The sequence below is a fragment of the Cucumis sativus genome, chromosome 4, assembly GCF_000004075.3.
Source record: "Cucumis sativus cultivar 9930 chromosome 4, Cucumber_9930_V3, whole genome shotgun sequence".
Taxonomy (NCBI): domain Eukaryota; kingdom Viridiplantae; phylum Streptophyta; class Magnoliopsida; order Cucurbitales; family Cucurbitaceae; genus Cucumis; species Cucumis sativus.
In genome coordinates this window covers 14,261,074-14,271,187 of record NC_026658.2, presented here as the reverse complement: position 1 = coordinate 14,271,187, position 10,114 = coordinate 14,261,074, and the positions used below count along the sequence as shown (strand labels likewise).

Sequence of the window (10,114 nt, the reverse complement as noted above, 5' to 3'; positions counted from 1 at the left end):
TAATTTCTGTTAACAATTTGACTAATCTTACTAAATTTGTTCCTTTTAATTGTTTGAATTGCAAACTTGCTAAACAACCTGCCTTATCTTTTTCTCAATCCATCTCTAATTGTGATAAACCTTTTGATTTAGTGCATTCTGATATTTGGGGTCCTGCCCCAATTACTACTGTTCATGGTTATCGCTACTATGTTTTATTCATTGATGACTACTCTCGATTTACATGGATTTACTTTCTAAAACATCGTTCTGAATTATCTCGCACATATATTGAGTTTGCTAACATGATTCGCACTCAATTTTCCTCTCCCATCAAAATTCTTCGCACTGATAATGCTTTGGAATATAAAGATTCCATCCTTCTTTCTTTTCTTTCCCAACAGGGCACTATTGTTCAGCGCTCTTGCCCTCATACCTCTCAACAAAATGGACGTGCTGAGCGCAAACATCGTCACATTCTTGACTCAGTACGTGCCCTCCTTCTTTCTGCCTCTTGTCCAGAAAAATTCTGGGGTGAAGCTGCCCTTACATCAGTATATACAATCAATCGTCTCCCTTCCTCTGTCCTTCAAAATACCTCTCCGTTCGAAAAACTATATGGTATTTCTCCCGACTATTCTAAACTCAAAGTTTTTGGTAGTGCCTGCTTCGTTCTGTTACATCCTCATGAACACAATAAACTTGAACCACGTGCCCGTCTCTGTTGCTTCCTTGGCTATGGCACCGAACACAAAGGATTTCGTTGTTGGGACCCTCTTTCCAACCGACTCCGGATATCTCGGCATGTCACTTTTTGGGAACACACTATGTTCTCTCGTTTGTCCTCCTTCCACACCTCCTTCTCTAGTCCTCAATCTTTCTTTACAAACACATCTGTTGACCTTTTTCCTCTCTCTGAACCCACCTTGGATACTGAGCTTGCACAATCTTCACCTGCTACTGCAAATCTGGATCCACCGTCTGTCTCCGATGATGTTCCTGAATCGCCACCTGCTACTCCTCTTCGTCGCTCTACCCGGGTAAGAGAACCTCCCCCTCATCTCACTGATTACCATTGTTTTTCTACCATTGTTTCCCTTGTTGAACCCACCTCTTATCAAGAGGCCAGTATTAACCCAGTATGGCAGAAAGCAATGGATGAAGAATTACAGGCTCTTGAAAAGACGCACACTTGGGACTATGTTGATTTACCTCCCGGTAAAAGACCCATTGGTTGCAAATGGATTTACAAAATCAAAACTCACTCTGATGGAACTATTGAACGTTATAAAGCTCGGCTTGTTGCAAAAGGATACTCACAAGAATATGGGATTGACTATGAAGAAACATTTGCCCCTGTTGCCCGGATGACATCTGTTCGCAGCTTGTTAGCTGTTGCTGCTGCCAAACAGTGGCCTCTTTTTCAGATGGATGTCAAAAATGCATTTCTTAACGGCAACCTATCTGAAGAAGTGTATATGAAGCCACCTCAGGGAACTTCTCCTCCTCCCAACAAGGTGTGTCTCCTTCGTCGCGCTCTATACGGTCTAAAACAGGCTCCACGAGCTTGGTTTGCCACGTTTAGCTCCACCATTACTCAACTTGGATTTACCTCCAGCTCTCACGACAATGCCCTTTTTACACGACAGACAACTCATGGTATTGTTCTTCTCCTTCTTTATGTTGATGATATGATTATTACTGGTAATGATCAACAGGCCATATCCGACCTACAACAATATCTTGGTCAACATTTTGAGATGAAAGACCTTGGATCTCTCAATTACTTTCTCGGTCTTGAAGTCTCTCACCGTTCAGATGGTTATCTGTTATCTCAAGCGAAATATGCATCTGATCTAATAGCACGCTCAGGAATTACAGACTCCACCACATCTTCAACACCGTTAGATCCTCATGTCCATCTAACTCCGTTTGATGGTGTTCCTCTTGACGATGCAAGCTTGTATCGGCAACTTGTTGGCAGTCTTATATACCTAACAGTAACTCGCCCAGATATTGCATATGCTGTTCATATTGTCAGTCAATTTATGGCTGCTCCTCGAACAATTCATTTCACTGCTGTTCTACGCATACTTCGCTATGTCAAAGGCACCTTGGGACATGGTCTTCAATTCTCATCTCAGTCTTCCCTTGTGTTGTCGGGATATTCTGATGCTGATTGGGCGGGGGATCCTACTGATCGACGATCCACTACAGGATACTGTTTTTACTTAGGTGATTCTCTCATCTCATGGCGTAGTAAGAAACAAAGTGTTATATCTCGTTCCAGTACGGAATCTGAATATCGTGCTCTGGCTGATGCTACAGCTGAACTTATATGGCTTCGGTGGCTCCTTGCCGATATGGGTGTCCCTCAACAGGGTCCTACCCTCCTCCATTGTGACAATCGTAGTGCCATTCAGATTGCTCACAATGATGTGTTTCATGAACGTACAAAACACATTGAAAATGACTGTCACTTTGTTCGTCACCACCTCTTAAGCAACACCCTCCTCTTACGTTCTGTTTCTACTATTGAACAACCTGCGGATATCTTCACCAAAGCCTTGCCATCTAATCGATTTTGTCACTTACTTACCAAACTCAAGTTGATCGCTACTCTACCACCTTGAGTTTGAGGGAGGGTATTAATGTAAATAAATTAGGCTTAGTTAATTTGGGTAATTATGTTAATGTAAATAAAGTAGGCTTAGTTAATTTGGGTAATTACCCTTGTATAAATACATAACTTTGGTCAATAAACAAAATAGGGTATATTCTTCAGTATATTCCTCAACACTTGTATTTGCTTCTGGTAATTACATAGGATTTTATTTGGCGTTTGAGTGTTGAGAAAAAAATGGGCTCCAGCTTTGATGCTTCTCGAGGATACAGTAATGGTCTGTCAGCTCGAAGACAGCGAAGGTTTAGATCTCCAACTGGACTAATGGGTAAACAATTTGTAATGACAATTTAAACGGTGTTACACTGCATTTTGATATCTGTATTGACCACCTACGGTTGTGTTACAAGACTTACGAAATTAATGCAGCTTAAAGGTTTATTTGATGAACTATGGTGGGATTTTCTAATTCTTCAAATCTAAATTGATAATGTGAAGGTTCAAATTGTTAATTTTTTTTATATTCATCTTCAAATTTGTAAAAGAGGGCTGAATTTCTCTATCTACAGGTTTATAAGTACTTATTGGATGCTGCGGAGATGAATCAATATTGTTGGTTTTGGGTACGCCAAAAGAATGGCCAGGTCTGTCATTCTAAGCATGCTCTATTTGATGGATGTGGTTTAAAACTAAAAACTCTTTTAGAGGAGGCTAGAACGACGTTTATTGGGGAGGGCCAAGGGGATAGACAATAAGGTGCGATTTCATGAGCTGGTCTTATTATGATTATCGTTTTCTATATTAATAGTTCATGATAGACTATTTCTGGCTGCCTCAGTTCTTCTATATCGCCAATTTTACATCTCCAGTGAGAAATACGGTTTAGTAAAAATTTTGTTTTGGGCTTTAGCATGCGAAGATAATTAAAACAACATCAACCCGTATGACTCCTGTGTTATGCATGTAATGGAAGAACTATGAAATATAAGCACTAATTTGGATAATGTTAGTAACAGCCATTTGAACTTAGAATGGCATCTGTTTCTTTAAGTATATCATCAAACATATATTTTTTGATTTGTTATTGACTAATGCTCCAAATTACAAGACGAAGATAAAAGGAAAAAAAAAACTCAATAACCATAAAAGTAGCAACAACAATAAACAGAAAGTAAAACAAACAAATACTAAGGGAGAAGCTATTAGAAAGGAGCAATGAAACTCTCCCAACAATGATTGATATCTTTGGAAAACCCTTTAAAAAGTTCTTGAAAGAGATCACCAAGAGGACTTCAAACATGCATAAGCAAAACAATGAACACATAAACGAGCTTCCCCCCGAAAAATACTATGATTTATCAAAGCTCTAAAAGAATTACTTTAACTACATCAATCCTCAAAATATAAGCCATCAAATTCAAATGGCCACCACAAAAGCTGCAAAACATTATCTCTTGATGACAGCAAAAACACCTAAAGGAGATCAAAGACAGAGAATAACTTGAACCAAAACCAACGAAAACAAGAACATTAAAAAAAGAACGCAATTGAAATGCTCCCAATGTTCAACAAAGGGGAAGAGGTTCTCATTTCATCATTTTAATGAGTTTCAACTCCCACTATTCTTTAATATGGATTTTTCTTTCTTTCTTCTTTTCCCCTTTCCTTTCTGATCTCACATTAACTTAAATTTGATTTATAATCCAACAATATTAATCAGAACTGAAAGGCTTTCATGTAGTTGAGCTTTGGGGAGGGTTTGCCCTTAGGTTGTCGTCGTTCATTGTGCTTGAGTAAATATATTTACTTGTTTCAAAATAATTTTAACATACATAACTTTAGAAATTTTATGTTTGTTTCATAAGTTTTTTTTTCTTTTCTTTCAGATTGATGTTTATTTCCTCTATCATTTGAGTTGGCATTAAAACAAAACTATAGTTTTTCCTTCTTTTGCCCAAAAGTAATAAAAATAACTGACAATGGAAGTTGGCCTATATAGAATTTTTTTTTTTTTTGCTGGTAAGAGAGAAAATTTAGACTAAACGCCATTCAGTATCTGAAAAGGAATTTGAAAAGTTTTGTTTCTTTCTGAAAAAACAGAGTCTGAATACGACTAACTTCATCCTTTGCTGATCTCCAGGTAAGTTGAGTGATTGGCATTGGCACTTTTGACTTTTTTTCTCTTCGTGTTCTTAATGCAGAGGCAAATGAGAATTTTGACCAGCTACCTCAGTGACCGCCAACGGCGACTAAACTATATATGATGAAGATGGTTAAGACGATGCTTAATGAATAGCTTACACATCCTTGCAAACTCAAAGCCTCCACCTGGAACCTTTTGCTTTAGGCAATGGCCCCTCCATTTGTCGGCATCGTACTATCAAAATTTTACATGATAAGGTCTTGGAAGTTAACTTTAGATGCCATTGTTTTTTTTATATATATTAATGTGAACTTATGTGGTAATCTTGATCTCGTCTTATAATTGTCTTTAATGCAGGGCCGGCACCTGACAATAATGAAAGGCTTATGTATTCGAAGGCTGCTATATGTTCTTTTGACGTGCAAAAATAATAAAGACATAAAAGTAAGTCTCCTAATCCTCAAGTTCCATGCTATTAACTTGCTTTTCTGATTTTTCTCTTAGTTGGTTGATCATTCATATGCTACTTCATTTTGAGTTTTCTGATTATGCCTTGTACGTTATTCTGCTTCATGTTTGATGCGGTTGAAACTTGGGCGCCATCGTTGGGCATATATGCTACTAAATCCTGCCTATTCAAGTATCAACATTTATAAAGAAATAATACAAAATAGCGGGCTTTTAAATGCCCATGAAGAATGATAGATATCCACGACTCTCAATTGTTTTTAGAAGGGGGAAATTACTCGAGCCACAACCCTAAAATGTAACAATTGTTACAACAACATCCACATTTTTGTTATCTTTGCGCTTGGGGCAATGACGCAACTAGTGAAGTTCTAACCGAGGCGCGTCTATTGCTTGTTGAAAACTATTTCCAAACATCGAAAACAAAATCTAATATTTAAATAATAAAATAAAACAATATAATATATAAAATATAAATAAATAAATAAGAAATTTAGAAAATAAGAAAATAATTAAGAAAAACAAAATCTCAAATTTCTCCGCATCTTCCCTTAATTTTGAAAACTCTCAAATTTAGATGTGTCTTTAGAAATCCACCAAAACCCTCTATTTATAGGCAACTTGACAAGTAGAAAGTGAATTACATGACCACTAAGAGGCCATGTTTACTTGATACACATAGTAAACACTAGCACACTAATGAGTTGACATGTGGCTATGGCCAGCCACTTAACACAGCAGCAATTTAACCGTGAGATGTTACTTAATGTTTGATAACTTCATTACATTTGTTATGGACGAATACTTCAATATAAGCACATTTCTAGGCATCATTAAAGGATTCCCATGAACAAACCTTGCAGAAAATATACAAGTATCTCTTGTATTATGTTGATTCATAAGGAAATAATAACAAAAACTCTCCATCGTGGCTTTTATTCTTGCACTAGGTTTTTACGTAAACTTATATGTTATTTTTTGTACTTACTTTCATATAATTCAAAAGCTGAAGAAGATGTATTCCGGTAAATTTAATATTATATCAATCAAAAAATTGGAAGATTGAAAATAGGTTTCTAATCTACATTTTTATCTTTAATTCATGATCCCAGTACAAATGAAGAATGATTTATAAATATTGAGTGAAAGTCTCTCTTGCCTTTAAATTTGTGCCCTCCACCTTCCTAATCCTTTTATTTTTAATTTTTTTTAAATTTGTATATCATTTTAACTTTTACACTTTGATTTAGAAAGGTAAACAAAAACAACACAAAAACAGTCCGTGTGTTTGATTGAGATTTTGAAGTGTTTAATTTTATTAAAAAAAATTATTTTGAAAAAAGTTTTCGTGTTTGACAAATTAGAATAATGCATTTTAAAAAAAATACATTTATAAAATAATTCATTTTAGAGAAATCAGTTGAAACCAAATTTTTAGAAAATGAAATTTAGGTGATTGACTAGAAAATTGGCAATTTTTTTTATCTTTATGAAATTACAAAATTGCCCTCCATACAATATTGTTGAAAGAAATAATATATTGTTGAAAACTATCTCATCTTTTTTTTTTCTCTTTTATTTTGAATAATTACTTAAACAATACAATAAATCAAACTCTATATATTTATTTTTGGTGCATTATTAATTTCCTTTTCTCTTATTTATTTATCTTTTTTTTTAAAAAATCTTGATTATGAATATAAATATCAATATTCTACTACTTCTAAAATAAAACAATCTAAAAAATTTAATCGGAAAAAAATAATGTTTTCATTTCTAACTTTACTAATTTCAAAATTTAAAAACAACTAGTTCCAAAACATAGTGCCAATCATTTGAAAGCATATTTCTTTTTTAAGAATTAAAATATATGCATTTTTTTTAATGAAATTAGGTCACGGTGTTTAGTTGTCTTTTATGGTAATTTAAATTAAGTATAAACATCTTTTATATATAACAAATTAAACAAAATTCACATAACACTTATAAAAAAAAGTATAACCAAACATGTAATGATTTAAAGTTAAACTCATTTTTTGAAAAATATTTAAAGTTAATTCAATCCAAACGGACCGTATAGGCCTATAGTTAGCATTTTATTTGGATAATAAATTTTGGTATGACTTTGTGTTCTTCTCATGTTCACTAATGGGTAAAAGGTTCCAACGTATTTGTGTTGCATTCACATTTCTGTTAATGCTCTATAATTATTGTGTCAAAGTTTCATGGTGGTTGGAATCTAATATTCTTCCTATCTTTATTCTTTACTTTGTTATCCTCGTTGACAAAAAACGAACACGTACTATTTTTAATTATGGTTTCACATGGTTAATGTTTTTGCCTGTTGGATCAATTACCAAACTACCATTGCTCTCTCATTCCTGATTTCTGTTATTATTCATATCGTATGTTGGATTACGTTGGATTTTAGTGTTCATGTCTGATTGAATTCTTACCCTACTTCTTTTTCTTGGTTATCTAATTATTTATGTACCATTCCTGTTAGTAGAGAACTTTGTCATCCTTCTAGTTGATTAAGACTATGGTTAATGACAAGTTTTATTTATTTTTATCCATATTCTCTCTGTTTAGTTTTGTGAAATGGTCACCACCTTACTTCAATTGAATCAGTTCTATAGATTGAACATCTGTATTCTTGAGTTCTAACTTGTAAAATGATCTATCTATTTTTAGCCTTAATGAGTTCAGTCATGCTGAAGTTGGTTATAAGATGTTTAAAAAAATATTAATATATAAATGAAAATTTTGTAAACAAGAGTTCAACCAATGTGATGAAAGTGTTTTGTACATTCGAGGTGGAATGAACGGAGAGCCATTCTTCCCGAGTTTGTCTCTTACCTTTCATACTAATTTTTTCAACTAACTTATTTTAGTTGAAGATGAGACTCACGATAATTTAATTACAATCAAAATGGCCATATAATGTGTGTTTAAGCCTCTTTAACTGAACAAATCAAGCCTATAAAATTTCTTTTGATTTTCTTCACATTAACAAGTTCTTTGTCCATCCTTTTGCTAGCAGTTTACAGCCTTGATAAGACTAATTATGGATAAGAACAGCTCCAATGTAAAGTTGGAACATTCATGAGTTATGACTGCTTTTTAAATGGTATTGGCCCCTCTTACCCTCCCTTCCTCTCTCTCTCTCTCTCTCTCTTCCCCTAAAAAGTTGACTATCTCTGTCTAAAATTTAAATTGGATAAATAATACAGGAAAACAAAAAGGAAATAAAATCTGGAAAATCTTTGAATAGTCCGAGAACGGATACATGTAAAAAACACAATCCATTGACTGAGGAGACCAAGAAAGGGTACTGAACTGATATCTTGTCTGGCCTCAGTACAGAAAATCGAATTTGTAAAAGGGGCGGCTGCTTGCTTTGGCATTGCACTGTCTTGCACTAAAATGCTTATTATTGAGTGCAAAAGGCATGCCTACATCAGTCTCCAACAGTACATACCATTTCCTTAAATATAGATTTATGCAAACTTATAGGTTACAAAATATTCAAGCTTATAACAAGAAACACAATATAAATAGTAAAGGGCTTGGAAACTCAGAAAAAATGGATACACCTACATAAGATTTAATAATATCCAATAAATTCTTTACGGATCAAATGTACGAAGATTAAGTAGCTGTCCGATGAGAACTGTGGAGCTGGACAAAACACACAGATCAATTTTTTTTTTTTAATTTCAAGATTGTGGCACTAAATCCATCAACTGGATACGATTTACACTAATTTGAATTTGTATGACCCATTTTATACTTCTCAGGTAAGAAACATTAGGATGTTTCTCTTTCCCCTTTTTGTTTAATACTATGACTTCTTGATTTTGACAGTCCAAACATGGAAACAGTCAGTCTAGACTTCCTCTGCTGTAGAGTTCATAAACTCAAACTTATTAAAACTTTGAATCAAGTAGAATGGGTTTGATAATAGATTGGAGAATAGTGTTTTTCAATACAATATCTTCACTAAATATCAGGCTAAAATTATAACATATAGGACAAACTAAAATACAGTCGTTTATTGTTATCAAATAAACCCTTAGGATTTGTGTTTAAGGATTTGGTTTGTCCGTTCACAATTTTCATTAATTTTTAAGATTGTTTTTAATTCCTAATCAAATGTTATTATTTTGAATATCAAAAAATTTGTCTAAAATTTCATAAATGTTATAAAAGAGTAACTTACGAAACAAAAGAACTAAGAGTAAATAAGTTTTTCTCCCTCTCTTTTCCTTTTAAATGAAATATTATTGAGGGGTACAAATCGATTACAAAATATAGGAGGTCAAGAATTCGATGCTACGAAGGCCATAATTTTTTACGATATCAACTATGGTACATAGACTTCTAATTGATTTTATCAAGTCATTAATTCAATGGTTAATAGTTGTTTTGAACTTCTATGTTTAAAAAATTGTTGGGCAAATGTGCTTTTTAACTTTTGTTGGATTTAACAACTAAAATATATTGAGTGCTAGACAACCGTAAGACATTGAGGCAAAGCTAAATATATATATATATATCCATCATTGAGGCATTGTTTGATTTTTCCCACTTTTCCCACTTTGAATTGGATGATCCCAAAAGCATGATTGAATTTGGTCGATTATTCTTTTCACCAATTTCTTGTATGGATTGTTCGATTGCCTTATAGTGAAATTAAAAGTTCTGTTTAATTTGACACATTTGTTCTAATTTTTGCTAAAAATCCCAAGTATATATTTTTTTCTTTTATAAAAAAGAAAGTTACTGAGGATATGGTGAAATACATAAATTATATATGTGTGTGTGTCTGTTAGAAGGAGAGACCTCAAGTAAACTGGAAGGTTATATATATATATAAAAAAAGAACATCCTGTTTAACA

The 10,114-nt window shown here is 33.6% G+C and overlaps 1 non-coding gene across 1 annotated transcript; it reads left to right on the top strand.

Annotated features, from left to right (window-relative positions):
* The first annotated feature begins 5,546 nt into the window (after positions 1 to 5,546).
* On the top strand, positions 5,547 to 5,661 carry LOC116403573. The gene has a single exon (XR_004216379.1). It is a non-coding gene; the product is annotated as a U4 spliceosomal RNA (small nuclear RNA).
* The last annotated feature ends 4,453 nt before the right edge of the window (positions 5,662 to 10,114 follow it).